The following is a 16,107-nucleotide window of genomic DNA, read 5'->3' as shown; positions in this document are numbered from 1 at the left end:
CACATCTCCTGTACATGCGCAAGGTACACATACATCTGCCATGGCACGATAATTAGATAATAGTATCAGTAGAAGTTAACAAGTCAGTATTAATCAGTATTAACCAGCAAAAAACAAAACATTCTTTTAAAACTATTTTCATTTGAATGATAAATGTGAAGGGCCAATGCATGCACCTCATGTGTCATGTACTTATTAACAACTGTTACTCAATAATAAAATTAAGTTGAGTACTAATGTAACTTGTAACTAATGTCATGTGCAAAATGAAACCGAAGTCTCTGTTCATACTGCAGGTAAATTCAGATTTGTTTGCCCATATGTGACATGGATCAGATTTTTTTGTTTGTTTTTTAGTTTCAACGAGGCAGTCCGGGTCGCCTCCACACACAGCTTGGACTCTGGTAACAGCCGTCTCTCGAAGGGCTGGCCTCCCTTCCACTATGGAGTTGCCCACAGTGAGAGGTGCAGAGCAGGTGTGGGCGTACTTATTACCCACCGGCTTGGTGCTTGTACGTTGGGGTTCACCCCAGTGGACGAGAGGGTGGCCTCCCTCCGCCTTCGGGTCAGGGTACGAGTCCTAATTGTTATTTGTGCCTATGCACCAAGCAGAAGATCAGAGGACCCACACTTTTTGGAGTCCTTGGAGGGTGTGCTGGGGAGCACTCCTCCGAAGGACTCCCTTCTTCTGCTGGGGGACTTCAATGCTCACATGGGCATTGACTGTGAGACCTGGAGAAGGGCGGGATTGGGAGGGATCCCCAATTGTGTTTTGTTACTGGACTTCTGTGCTCGTCATGCATTGTCCATGACGAACACCATGTTCAAACATAAGGGTGTCCATATGTGCACTTGGCACCAGGACGCCTGAGGCCACAGTTTAATGATCAATTTCATGGTCATGTCATTGGATTTGCGTCTGCATGTTTTGTATTCTCGGGTGACGAGAGAAGCGGAGCTGTCATCTGATCACCACTTGGTGGGGGGAGAAGCTGTTCTGACACATATTGTGAGGGTTTGCTGAGAACGTCTGGCAAAATCCCGCGTCAGAAAGCGTTTCAAATGCCACATCCGGCAGAACTTCACCCACAATCCTGGACATTGAGTCAGAGTGGACCATGTTCAACGCCTCCATGGTTGAGGCAGCCGATCAGAACTGTGGCCTGTGGTGGTTGGTGCCTGTCGTGGTGGCAATCCCTGAACCCGCAGGTGGCTACCAGTGGTCAGGAATGCCATCAATCTGAAGAAGAAGTCCTATCGGACCTTTTTGACACCGGAGGCAGCTGATGGGTACCGGCTGGCCAACGCAGCTTTGAGGCAAAAACTCGAGCATGTGAGGAGTTCGGTGAGACCATGAAAAGCGACTTCCAAATGGCTTTGAGGAAGTTCTGGTCCACCGTCCAACCAATACACACTTATGAAATAACATCCATCCACTATTCTCTGTGCCGCTTATCCTCACTCGGGTCGCTGACACGCTGTAGCCTATTCCAGCTGTCTTTGGGCAAGACATGGGGTACACCCTGAACTAGTCGCCAGCCAAAACTGTAAAGAAAACCATCATTTTTAATAGCTGGATAAAAATTATTTGCAGTCAACGACTGCCTGAAGTACAGTGCCCTTGGACATACTGTAATTTGACTTTGCTACTTAGCAACATTTTGACAGGCCTTCCATACAGCCACTTGCACACTTGCTTTTTTTGCCTTCACTTATGTCTTCCAATTGAGGCATTGGGTTGGTCATTGGAAAATACAGTATTCTATTTGTTTGTCTTTTAAAAGAGTCTTGGCAAGAGGACTGAGACAACCCCTTCAAGAAGTTGCAATCTGCTTGTTCCATGAGCAGCTGTGATCGGAGCTCACGCTTGACCAATCGCAGCAGTTTGTTTCACATAACACATGGCAAGTGTGAACACAGTAAATGATTCAAATGTGCCTCTACAGAATTTTGTTTTTCGTCTGTACTTATTTTAATGTGTATTCTCCTTCAGTCCCACTTGAAGGACTTAATTTCTCACCATCACCTCACATTTCCTCTTTTCACAATATATCTCACTACACTTTATATTACGTTCCCTGTTTTTATCCCCCCAAAGACTGCCTTCACTTCCTCGGTGGAACTGTAGCGATTCTGAGTTATCAGTGATTCGTATTACATATTCTTATCGGCTTAGCATGTTAATCCTCCTGTATCTCAGTAGAAGTATGGCAAGCCTTCTGAGGCATTTTTCAGAGGCTTTTACCAGTCTTAAAAATGACAGACATTCCATGAAATAAATTGAATATTGGTAGTGTACTCTTCCAGCTGTTTACTATGCAATATGCTGCTAAAGCTGCCTTTTAGCAGGCATTTTGCTGATGGAACCCATTTTGCCTCTTCTGAATATTTCCATTTTTGTCCACCTTGATGTCCTCCTCTTCACCAACTATTCATCCTCACTTAGTGTCAGAAAAGGCACGTAGCTACACACTTTTTTGGGCTGTGCAGATCCTCCTATCAACTTATAGTAAGTGCAACATTTACACACCCTCATGAAATGTATGCATTCTGGACGGAGCAACCCTGAAATCAGGGTGTTCCCTGCCAAATCTGGCTGAGCATGCATTTCACCAAAGACTTAAGCATCTTTTCTCTTCCACGCTGTAGTAAGTCTAGCACCTCTTGAAGTTGAAATATCATATTGCACGTTTTGATTCCATTCCATCCAGCTGCTTCCATGCACCACTAGTGGCGGCCAGGCTGCAGATCCCGTGATGGCAGCTTGGAGTCTGTCCCAAAGTTGTTGTCCCCACAACAACTGCAGTCATTGTAATTGTGGCGATGAAAAGTTAGACTTTGAATTATTTCTTTTTATCTGAAATAATAGCACCATGACTGACATGATCATGTCAGTCCATAGAACTGACGCTCTCCTGTGTGTGTGGCGAAATGCATTGCTAGGCAAAACTAAACAATGGCTCGCGCTTCAGTTTTAAGCACCGTACTTAAAATACTTTATTAAATACAGAATGCAAATGCACATGCTCCTTCAAAGTAGCCTGTTAGATGAGCTGTGCACACATCACTGACGACAATCAGTATAAATTATGGATCCAACAGGCAAGTTAATTTCATTTAAAGTGTGACATATTTTTCAAACAGACCTCTATGGAATTCACGTCTCATGAAAACTCCACGATCCGGAAATTAGGGCCACACTCAGACTTCACCGAATCATGACTCTTTGGTGGTTGTGCAGTTTTCCAGTTTACACATGGAGGATGTGTTAGAAGGTTAGACAGAACAATGGCCGCACCCTGAAAGTGCGCAAACCAAGTGCGAAAAAATAACTGAAGCGTCAATGGGAGAATATGCCCCCAAGTACTCTCCTCCCTTAGGAAAGGGTCTTCATGAAAACGGACCACAATGTCTTCAAAGACTGAGAAGATGAAGACTGAGAATTTTATGAACAACTGACAGCTGAAAAGCAGACTGGACTACTATGTATTTTTTTAAGTTACAACAGTTCTTAGGTGTCTTAATAACACATCTGTGACATGCTTTTATCAAAATACTCCAAGGATGACGAAACTGACATATTTTGGTAATCAAATGTGATATCAGCCCATTTTAGAGGTGGCTTGTCTCATGCAGTGAGCCAGCACTCATCCAATGGGCCAATGGCAAGCCCACCTTTCATTAAACAAGGACAAGTGGGTTGGATTTCACCAGGCGAGTGTGCAGAAATAACAAATGGGAAGAAAATAAAATATGTACCGTACTTGGTTGTTTAATTTCACACTTGATTCTAGGGCAGGACTATTTGTATACGAGACATTAAAAGGGCAATTTTCATAACAGTTCCCTCAATGTCTGGCTTTGCAAGATATTTTGGAAAACTACTTTTTCACTTGCAGTTTGTGAAAGGCCTTTATGTTCCAGCATGATTGTATTTCACCATGTTATCCTCCAGCCTTTAAGTAGCTTCAATCCGACTGGACTTGTAAATAGTTTTCTTTTGTTTTATCCAGAATGACCACTAAAAATGTGGCAACAGTTGTCACTGGTTAAGCACCACATTATGGTGGCATATTTTTCTGTAGTGCAGACAAGGCAAGCCTGGTTATTGGGACTGTGGTTATTGCCACAGTACAAACACACACAAACACGTGCACACACACACTCTATCTCTCCTGGAGATGAGTTTAATATGACATCAAAGTCTGTGTATTAACAAACGTTGTATACCCCTTAAATGTGTCTTAATTAATATAGTTGATTTTTCTACATTCCAATTTATTGTAGTCACACATCACGTAATTAATAGAATTGGAGTAATGAAATTGCTTTTTTTGTTCCACATAATTGTTTCCCGACTTAATTCTTGTTCTGAAGCCAATTAATTTGTTTTATCTAGTCTCCATCATCTTACTTAGTCTCATTTATTACAAAATATGAAAGTGATCCCAGAGTGCATTTGCATCGTGTCAAAGAATAAAATTATTGGATTTCATGCTTCTTTTTATGCTCTTTCATATGACATCCCAATGCTTTTATTATGGAATAATCTAGTATTTGCTCCGTAATATTTTTCATTCGACATCATCCATCCCTCCTTACCTTCTTTGGACTTGGTCTCTCTTGACTTAGTGATTCAGCTTGGTAGGACACTTCCAGCAGATACAAATGGATTTACCATTAGATAATGACAAATGGCGGGCACAACTGAGCTGATTTCAGCACTTACTACTCCTTTGGGAGGCGGTGCTCACTACACTAGAACAACCCGTAGACCACCCAGACCAAAGATCGGGTGGCTCTGCAACCAATTGATTCAGCCTGACATACATTTCGTTTCCAGTAGGTGATGTAGTCTGACTTGTAGGTCAAAATATTCAGGGTTGTAGCACATAAAACATAGGCATCAGGTTTGATTTGTTGAGGGACTACTACTCTTAAACAATATCAAATAAATTAGATATGAAGACAGATAACTGCTTGGGAGAAATTGTTTCCGTTGCCTGTTTTGTGCATAGGTATAATACTACCTGTACTGATGAAATTGGCCATAGTTGCACTATTCTTCTTATCAAAAGAGCCACTTGAGATTGGCACATTAGAGACAGACACTGGGTGAATAGTGATAGTGATATTTGGATTGGATACTGGATTCCAAACATAAATCCATCCACCCATTATGTAACCAAAGCATCACATTGAGTGACATCACTTTTCTTGAACGACAAGGATGTGCGGTCAATGCAGAGGCAGAGCCTCACATGCAACATAAACAAATAATGATTGGATACAACTTCTTTGTTTCCCTGGATATTGCTTTTCTTTTTTTATTCAATCATGCTCATGACTTTACAGTCAAATTGCTAGATTTGCATGGATTCGGTTCAAGTACATGGGGGAGACGCAGTGCGGCAGTGAGCAGAGAATTAATAATTAAGTGCTCATATTCTGTCTTGTCTTTTGCATTTCATCATGTAATGCACTTCTAATAACTTCCGCTAAGTGTTATGACCCCATGCTGATTTATGTCATCTTTAGATTAACAATTTACAGCACTCTTGCACTGTTAAACTGATTGTTCACATTATGCAGATAAATATAACAAGACCAAGTTGACTTTCATCACCATTCAGCTGTCATACTGTATTGCAAGTTACATTTGCGGGTGTCTGTGTCAGTTGCATTGTGTTTTAATTATTTGCACACTACTATTTTCCTCCCTTTTGGTCATGTACTGTAGTTAATGATATATTTTCATTTTTCATGCACTACAGTGGGGTGAAATACAAATGTGCGCCACATTGACTGTCATACGCTGCAGCTCCAAATTCCACTTTTTCATCGTCTTAGTGTCAGGAGCTGTTTCTGTTTACTCTGCATGTGTCTTTCTGAGAAAAACGGGCAGCATACAAGCAGCACTAACAGGAGTCATCTGCAAGCACGCATCTATTATTATCAAGAGTCTATGGTGTGATCCTGACGTCACGTGGCACGCTATTAGGACCCATTAGCTGACCCAAAACATGCCTGATGTAAAATACACAAATCAAGCAGCAAACTTACCTGCATCGAACAAAACATTAATCACCAATGTCAGGTTATAGACGATTACATAGATGGGCGAAAATCCACTTCCGCTTATGCTTAATCCGTCTATTAATTTTTTTTTTCCCATTTATCGTTTATCGCCGGCAAAATGGACATTTGTTATAGTCGGATAGACAAAACGGTCCGTCGGCTAGACAGAATGCCCAGCTCTGTATGTGTGTATCGATATGCTTTGTTTTGCGAGAACCTCTTACAGGACATTACTAAAAGCTTGAAGAGTTCAATCCTCAGGAATGGGCGACATTTACTCATCCAGTATTTCAAACACATCCACACAGGTCCAATCCCAATACCCACACTTGCACCCGGCGGTCTTCGCTAAAATGCACACATAGTCGAAGTGCACGAAGCGTTCGAGGGCGCAGGTTACAAGTGTACAAAAATTGCAGAATTGGGAGACTTAGGCTGACGTCATAGACGTATGCCCCTGCATCAGCGAGAATGGCAGCACGGGTTGTTGTTTTGCCAATTTTGAAGTAAAGTAGTATTAAAGTAATACTTGGGCTCCGTCTTCCAATCAATGGGAGCTATGGCTCCATTATTTGGATTATTTGTGGCTCTGCACGCTATGCGGCGCATACGCAGAAGGTTGCTAAGTATGGCAGCTAAACTAGGACAACATACGTAGGTAAACGGTAACGGGTAAACGGTGATGTTAACACATTGATTGAAATTACACATATGTAAATAATAAACCTTTTTATAATCAAGTATTTACACTTGAGACTTTTTTCGGCACAGGTACAGGAATTTCACCTAATGTCGTCAGTTTCCCGCTAATTTGGTTAAATCTGCAATGAATTGTGGGTAATATGTTTCTGCTGAGGGGCCATGGATGCGGGCTTGGCCAAAGTGCACATCAAGGGCGCAAAGGTGGCGGGTCGACAGAGCACTTCGCAGAATTGGGACACCCTACACACTCGTACCCTCGGCAGAAACGCGCAAGTAAAGGGCACAAGGGTGCAAGTGTGGGTATTGGGATTGGGCCACACACTTGTATGGACAGCTTCCAAACTCAAGACACATGAACACAGTAAAAAGAGGAGAGATACTGCATGCTAAATAAATGACAGCGGAAAAAACAAAAAGCTAGAATTCGTGATGAAAGGATCCTGTATTTTGGTCCCACAGTTCCACTCAATTTGCACATTAAAAGCAGCATGCTACAGTAGAAAAGCCACAATTTTATTCTTTGGGCTGTCTGCAATGAAGGCATTCAGGCTTGGAATTGAATTGCCTTACGCATTCCGTATGGCATGCCATTTATTTACTCTTCAGATGTAAATATCAGTTTTAACATTTCCACAGCGGTTTTCTCAAAAATGTGTCTGTCAATTCTTGCAGGCACACTCTTTTTTGATGGCAAGAAGATACTACAGTATACTCGTTTCTGTTTTTGAGTTAAAACAGCCTATTTGTATAACGAGATGTTACGACCCCTTCTCAAGATGGCAAGAGAGGAAGGGTCTAACGTGTGAGTTGTATGGGGTAAATAAAAAGGTGCTCTACAAAATTCTGGCCATTTCAACACAAAAGAGACACACCACACAACACTACAAGGGGGAACAACTACACAGAGACACACTATGTTTACACTCCCGAATCCCGATTAAGTGCACACACAAATGGACTGACAGCTCAATGAATTGAAGATGTTACGGCGAAAATGAAAGGATAGAGTGCCTAATCGAAGGGAAGGATGAAGTTTATGGCAAAGGAGGTGCATTAAACAAAAGACAGTGGTAGAAAACACAAAGGAAGAACATGGAAATGGAAGAACAACTCGCACACAAGAACAGAAGACAAGCCAACGCCAAGCCAGCTGCAGGGCTGGCTCCACCACAGAAATCCAGCCTGGTCTACCAGCAACTGAGCCCTATTTGAGCTATGGTGTTAATAGTATAGCTGGTAGCACACTTGTAGCAAGTAACTAATTGGTCACTCTCCACTGCTCTGATTGGATGGCGAAATTGGAGACGAATGCCACCAATCAGGAAGGAGCAGGGGAGAGCACAACTTAACAGCTACAAAGCATCGTGGACTGTAACACAAGAAACTGGATATTTTCTAATCTAAACATTATTTTACATTATTTAATTGATGTTATTCATTAGAAATGTTTTTTTTTTCTTTCTACCAAACTCTGTATTTTCATTGCTGATTTTATCATAATTGGCTAAACATTCGGACAATAACATAAAAGGAAAAAAAGACAAAAGAAAAGAAAGCACCAACAACTCATTGTACCCTTCCGGGCCACAAAATCAGATACACCGCCAAAATCTACATACAATGTTTTACAAATAATATTGAACAAAAAAGGGATGACCACCATTTTAGAAATGTTCCTCACTATGATGCAGTGCAAAGGCAGAAGCTTCACATTAATGTAGGCAATTAAGTTTGGCACTTTACTTACATACAGTATGCACATAATGGATATGGCTTTGCCATTGTCATCATTATCATGATAACAACATCATCAACAACATCAGTACTTCATTCCGTATCCACATTGAAAGCCTGCTCTGGCTTTCCTCCTCCTTGGCAAAACAGCACATTTTCCCCAAACATATCTCAAGTCAGTCTTAAAAAAAGATGTTTGCAACCTACATGAACAAACCAAACCAAACCTTTTACCCTTGTAAACAAGTGATATTTGAAGCCGATGAGGCACTGATATTCGAATCAGATTTACAAATGTATGAGCCAAGCGGGAGCCTGTCATTAAAAATAATAATCATCATCATAAAGGTTTATTGAATGAATTAATTGTGATCTGTGATCATGTAGTTTATACACATTTATTTGAGGTGTTCCTGAACGTACCTCACACAAGTAAGCTAGGATAAACTACAATCCATGAGCAAAGCGGTGGAAAACAGTAGTGTGCAAATAATTAAAACACAATGCAACTCACACAGAAATGCATACATGCAACTTGCAACACAGTTTGACAGCTTGCATGGTGGTGAAAGTCAACTTTGGTCTTGTCATATTTTTGAGAAAGGGCTACATAAAAAAAGATGTGATGTGATGTGATCTGCATAACGTGAGCAATCAGTTTAAAGTGGAAGTCAACCAAAAATATTTTCTTTACAAGAATATGTTCTATGCACACACATTAGTGTAAACATGACATTCTGATTGATATTGTGTTTGTGGAATATGAATTAAGTATTTAAATCCACCTGTTTTTGTCCATCTCAGGGGGTGGCCATTTTGTGTCTTGCTCTCAACTGAAAATGAAGTTTTCAGGGCTCAGGTAAAAAACAATCTTTATTTTGCCTCTTGCATTTTCAGGGCCGGTATTCTGCTGGATTGGGGGTTTAAATGGGAATGACCGGAACCTTACTGAACTGTAATTGACTTGGCAGGTAAGGACTCACTCTTTTAAAGTATGATGCAAGCTGTGAGACGCAAGCTGTAATGAAAAGGATACAAACAGCATCGCACTGTTCAATTGGCATTCAGAATGAGAGAAGAGTAATAAACTGAAGAATGTGGAGTTTGGCTTTCCTTGAATTCACTTAAATCTACAATGAGTAGATTAAAAATGCACACATACTGTATATCTTTTCCATTTCGTCTAGATTCGCTTTGTTAATAGTTTTTTCCCCACTACACTATGTCTGCAACACTCCACAACACTAGGTGGCAACACACCAATTTGCATCTTCCACTGCCATAAGACATTTCCAGTTGACCTATTACATTATGTCAAAACATGGTTGCTCTGTATTAAAATGAATAACTTAAAAGCTCTCCTCCCCACGTGCATCATTTCCGCTTTACTAACATTTGTGGATGCTCTTTCGGGTTACGTAAAATATGTGTAATTTCTTGTGTCATCAGAGATTCTGCAGCCTTTTATCAGGTCAATGGGGACAGCAGAATCTGAAGCACTATCAGAAGCACTGACCGACATTTAGAACCTAAGTTATTATATTTGTTCCATTAATTTTAGTGGTATTATGTATATTTCAATAATTGCCATTAGTCTGGATTTCAGGGCTCATGAAGACTTGCCTGCAACCTCTTCTACATCCATGTAGTATTAATTTCATTTAATGAGGGTGCCAATGTAGAATGCTGATGATGGGTTCACTAGACTTTGCAATGTGATTTATTTCTGCTTCAAACCTTGAATTTCACTGGGACAGGAAGAGGATGGTTTTAAAGGCATCTCCAATCAGTTTTGTAACCGTAATTCGATGCAAGTCATGATACTTAGCAAAGCCGAGTTATCTTTTGCCTAAATTTAACAAACCTGTTTTGATGAAGACATCTCTCAATGTCTTGAATCAAAGAACCCATAATGACCAGCCACAGCAAGTTTCTTATGAACTAAAAATTCACAAGACCATGAAAATGCTACATGCTGGACAGTCATGCCACAGTACACGAAAGCTAAGCTAACTAATGATATAGCAGTCCCAAAAAAGGAACGGCTAACATTAGTTTGTTTTGTGTTCAAAATGTCAGCAACAAACATGTAATTTTAGTATGACTGCTTATACGGAAGGGTACTCTGGCCGTGGGCAGAAGGTGATAAACCGCAAATTTGTAGTAAAATGCCCAGCTCTGTAATATACAGTCTACAATTAACCAAAACTGCAGATTTTTAAAGTGACGGAGGAACGGGCTAACTTTAGGCAGGAGAGCCGCCTAAGCTGACATTCAAACCCAAGACCTCTTCACTGTCAAATAAACTGTCTATAACATAATTCAATGGCGAAGTCGAACATAATTCATTGGCGGAGTCGATGCATTTATTCACCCCTAGCTTCTCAATGCTTCAACTGCGACCCAGAAATTGTTCCCACGCCTCCAGTTTAAGGGGAATCTCAAATGTCTTGAATATGAATATTTTCATGAATGTCTTTTATTTTGGTCCATTGTTTCATACTGAAATGACTTAATTACACTGGCTCGTGGTTACTACGTAAAGTCTGTAAAAATCAAGCAATTTGTCAAATGCATTTGGCCACAACAAGAAATAAAAAAGTCTTGATGGTTCTACTCTGTTTTTGCATTCCACATAACACATAATAAAAATATCAACACCGAATACATATTTATAAGTCACTCCAGGGGTTGGGAGGGGTGGGGAAGCACACTCACAATCGGAGTTGTGAAGAGTAACAGTGTTGCTCATATTTGAGTTTATTTTAATTCCACTTGAAACATAAGCATAATGTGGACAACATAACAGTTTGCCACTTGCTGTTGATTGTAAATGACATCAAATGGGCTCAGGGCTCAGGTAACCACGGCTCACCTAATGTTCACAAGCTGAGCCGAAGCTAAGTCTTGCTCGGCGCTATGAGTTATGTTGATCTGTTATGATCTATGTTGCTGAGTATGCGTATTAATGATCTAATGGACTGTTTCTCCCATACATTTGGTGATTAATTTTGTCTTGTGGTCCCAAAATGTTAACGGGTTTCCAACGCTCTAAAAATATTACAGAAATATTATGAGTAAATATAATGTATTACAGTAATGCTTTAATTTTGTAACATGTTACTCCGAACACTGGACATGACACATTTGTTCCTCACTCCTTTTTCGGTTCTCCTCATAGTCATGTGTGTCTATATTTCTGCTCTTCTCCTCAATAGGATCTCTGGTGTGAGGTACATGTAGAAAAATCATGCCTCGCATCATAATCCATCAATCATGGCCCATTTTCATTTATTTTTATTTTTTTTTGCTTTTGCGGGGTCTTCGTTGGATTATAAGTGCCCATGCATGTTTATCAATGGTGATGCCTGGATGATTGTGCTTGCATGGAACTCATACTAAACGGAATGGATGGAACAACGTTTGAATAAGCAGTCCTTGTGCAAGTCCAAAGCGGTCTGCGTCTTTTAACCGCAATGTCTAGTTCAGTACCTGTGTTGGAGGGAGCTTTTAAAGTATGCACTCGCACAAACGGGACCAAATGAAATTCTTACTCGTCTGCAGTGAAAAAATGGTTGCATTGGGACCATAATGGTCATAGTCTCAACCCCAAAATATATATGAACCCCTTCCCAAAATTTACCAGTCAACATTGCCGCATTGCAATCAAAAGGAGCGAGTACAATGTAGGTAGCTCAATGTAATGGAGTAAGAGTAGCATTGTGTCTTAATACATTTACTGGAGTAGAAATAAAAGTATGTTGCATTGAAACTACACTGATAAGTACAAATCTTCGAAAAGTTAGTGAAATATATGTAACAGAGTAAATGTAAGGCATTGCTACACACCTCTGTTCAGTGAAAGCTGCATTTCAAAGCAGAGTTATGTAGCATTATGACTTGTCTTTCAAGGCTCAGAGAATATTGTGTAAGCAGTGAAAAAAAACATTTCTAGCTGTTTCCGATATTTAGTAATTAGCACTAGAACATGGGTTGGATTCACAAAAACACAAATTTCTGAGGCAAAAGCAGTGAAAAAAGCAGCTTTTTTTGTGAAAAGTAACATGTCAAGCAGAACAGTCTTTGAAGCTAATATTATTTTGTTTTTGTGACATCAAAATAATGACTTCGAAACACGCCGTGAGCGATGCTGACTCACTGCATTTTTGGAGTGTGGCTTTCTTACATGGCGTCACCATTCACTCCATGAAGAGTGTCATCTTTTTTTACAATCGTGACACACACTTTCTTCTACCACTACAAATACTTTGTTTATACCATACATATTGTATTCATACACACAGAACTGGGCATTTCACCCTTTTTTGCCAGTCCAGCCTCGACCACCCCAATAGCCGCCCTTCCCGACTCCCCCGCCCACCCCACCGTTGACCTGGGTACCGTTCCGGCCTCGACCCGCACCCTTATTCATAAAAATTATCCATATATGTTTATTAAAGGCAGTCACTTAAAAGCTGACTGGACAAACGTCAAATGCATTGCAGGCCAATGAGAACCCTTCGGAGTAAATGTAACTGTTACTGTAACAGCATCATCCACACATTGTGTTATTGTTCCATTTTTTGCATTTGGAACATCTAAACCAAGGGCTGCTATCCTCAGAGGAAGTGAGTTTTTTTTAGTAATCCGCTATGATATCATCTTTAGACGTGTATATGAAATGTAAGAAACTGTAACTGATCACAAGTCCTGAAATTAGGAAACTCTATATTTTTGCAGAAAATTAGATACTGTACATAGAGGAAGCGAGGCATTCTTGCAAAAAACAACAACAAACAACAGAAATATTGCCATCAGGTTTTAAAAGCTAACTTTGACTTTTTCAGAGTCTCTGCTGTGCTCATAATCTGCTGCTCAGTTGAACCTGTGTTGCGTGGGTGTAATGACTCCTCGATCAAGGACGTGTTACATGCATGGGTCCTTGAACATGTCATCAGTGGAGGAGTTTGAAAATATTCACCTTCACAGATAAAGTACATAAAGTGTCTACATTATCCATTACCAAGCCAATTAAAAATAATGCTTCTCTTGCATTGAAACCTTATTTTTAAATTTTTGATTGAAACAGTAAATATGAACTTGGGCTTGTGTGCAAGCCACATGCCTAGGCTCTTAAATTCTTTTGGAATTGTGTTTCTATCTGCTACAGGGGCTGCGATAAATTACTATGTAGGTGTGGAATTTCAGGCAAAACTTCAGGTTTTAGAGGGTGATTCTAGATATAAACCCAGAATGTAAATTTAAAAATCCTACTCAGTACATCAATGACTCTAAATTGCCCATGAGCGTGAATTTTTTAAAATTATAATTGTGAATGGTTGCTTGTCTACAATATATGTGGCCTGCAATTGACCAGTTCAGGGTACACCCCATCTCTCCCCCAAATTCAGCAAGGATAGGCTCAAACTTACCCACTACCCGAATGTGGAAAAGTGAGATGAGAATGTGAATGGATGGATAAACATTTACAGTAACTAGACTGGAAAATGAGGTGTCTAATAGTTGCAAGAATAAAAACAAGTTAGGAACCCAGACGCAAGATAGCAGTGTTTTAAAATTATGTTTTTGATTGTGTGAGCATTGACACTGGAGTCGAAGCAAATATTATTCAGTAGAAACACCACTGTAAGCTATAGAGAAGACTGATGATTCAACAGATCTCCGGAGACTGCTCTTACAGCTTCAAAAGTATGAGCTGACCCCACTTTGCTGATGCATATTTATATTACTGACAAAAACATAGAAAAACACTGAAGTAAATGTCAAACGTGCAATGTGGGGTTGAAGAAACCAGAAATAAGTTTGTTATAAATTCTGCTCTCATAATTTATTCAAATAAACCAGCCCTATCCTACATGAGAATAAAGTAGTTCAAATAGGAGAGAACAACTATATAAATGGCATGCCAGGGATGTCATGTAACTGCCACCCATTCATGCTCCATCTAATATAATAGTTTGATTCTGTACCATACACTTTGCCTTTTTCCTTTTGAAATCTTATCAAAACAGATATTGTACCACCTTTTGGGACCCCTAGTTGCAGTCCCAATTCTCAATATCTAAAGGATGGGCCAAGATGCAGGTTGATTGCTTGACATTGTGTCACCACAGGAAGGTAATTTTCAGAACACCAAATATTATGAAATATAGTGGATAATACCAGTGACAATTCAAAGGCATCCATCTCTCTCATTAACACTTTTCTTTTCAGCATTGAACTGGGTCACAATTCTTTGTTGAAATCATTGCCGGGTTACATTTGTATGGCGCTAATATGATGTCATCTAATCACATAGCTAATACTGTAACATTAGTTAAAGCCGGTTAAGGTTAAGATTTGCTTTTATACTATTAGAGGATTAAGACATACTACTGTCATACCTTATTGTCTAAATCAGGGGTCGGCAACCTTAAAAACTCAATGAGCCATTTGGACAGTATCACATAGAAAAAAAATCACTGGGAGTCATAGAACCCTTCTGATATCAAAAGTGACAATAACACTGCATATATTGGAGGGCGTGTCTGCTTGTGCGGCACCTGCTTGTGGTGTGAAAATTACGTTCTCGACGCTGACTAGATGTCGCCGACGAGGCGTGGACCGGGACCACATGGTCGATTAAATATGCAGGACTAAACGCGGTGGCAGTTAGGTGATGCCCAGCTCTGTATATGTGTATTTATTTATGTACCGGTATGTATTTATGTGTGTGTAGAACTGGTTAATGTGATTTTTGCTCTTCTTGGAACCGCGGCACGTGAGGGCTGTAAAATATCACTTTCATCGTCACACTCACAAGATTTAAAACTGTCACCTGTGTGGTTACGGTAGCAATGTTTGTGTTTGATATAGTACATGTAGGGCATAGCATTAAATGTTCTCTTTTCTTTAGAAACCTTTTTTATCTTAGATTTATCCATGGCTTAACCTAGCAACAGGCGAATAGCTCAACAAATCTTGACGCCAGGTGTTGCACATGGGTGGCTGTGGATCCTTATTTTACTCACTTAAATGCTATTTTATGTATATTACTAATTATTTACTATATTCCCTAAAGTCACAGAGACCCGCAGTAGAATGAACAAACAGCCACATGCAGCTCTGGAACCGCGGGTTGCCGACCCCCCGGCCAACTTTTGTTTCAAATGCTGGCCATCATTTGTTTCCTTGTATTTTAATTCTTTTAAAATATAGTATACATCATGTACTGAATAGATTTTGCTTTAATGGTCTTAAACAGTGTTTTTCAAACTTTTTGGGGAGTCAAGACACATTTATTTCATTGAAAAAATCCCACGGCACACCACCATCTGAAATTGTGAAAAAAGCTTATTTTAACAATATAAGTGTTATATTGTTTGTATAAGCATTTTTTAACATTGAAGAATTACGTTATATTATAACATCTTGAATAGGAATTAAAAAAACACAAAGAAAAAAGTAATTTATAATGTTTCATATTGATACTTAGCGTGAAACATCGGCCTGTTTGGATAAACATGCGTCACTAATTTGCTTGTCTCTAAACAAAGTCAATTAGCTACCTGCTGCCGTGCTGCTGCTGTAACC

The 16,107-nt window shown here is 39.9% G+C and overlaps 1 protein-coding gene across 5 annotated transcripts in view; it reads left to right on the top strand.

Moving 5' to 3' along the window:
• The window catches only part of lrrc4ca (leucine rich repeat containing 4C, genome duplicate a), a 69,617-nt gene that overhangs the window by 44,849 nt on the left and 8,661 nt on the right, over nucleotides 1–16,107 (top strand). For 4 of the 5 annotated variants that reach the window (XM_086029324.1, XM_086029325.1, XM_086029323.1 and 1 more), the window contains one exon: nucleotides 9,412–9,485. The exons of the other annotated variant lie outside the window; for it this stretch is intronic. The gene's annotated coding sequence lies outside the window, so the exon portion shown is untranslated. The remainder of the gene's footprint in view (nucleotides 1–9,411; nucleotides 9,486–16,107) is intronic. 5 annotated transcript variants of the gene reach the window in all.

This window comes from Filicampus tigris, chromosome 4, assembly GCF_054856515.1.
Source record: "Filicampus tigris isolate MCC_2025a chromosome 4, RoL_Ftig_1.0, whole genome shotgun sequence".
Taxonomy (NCBI): Eukaryota; Metazoa; Chordata; class Actinopteri; order Syngnathiformes; family Syngnathidae; genus Filicampus; species Filicampus tigris.
This window is presented reverse-complemented; position numbering and strand designations above follow the sequence as displayed.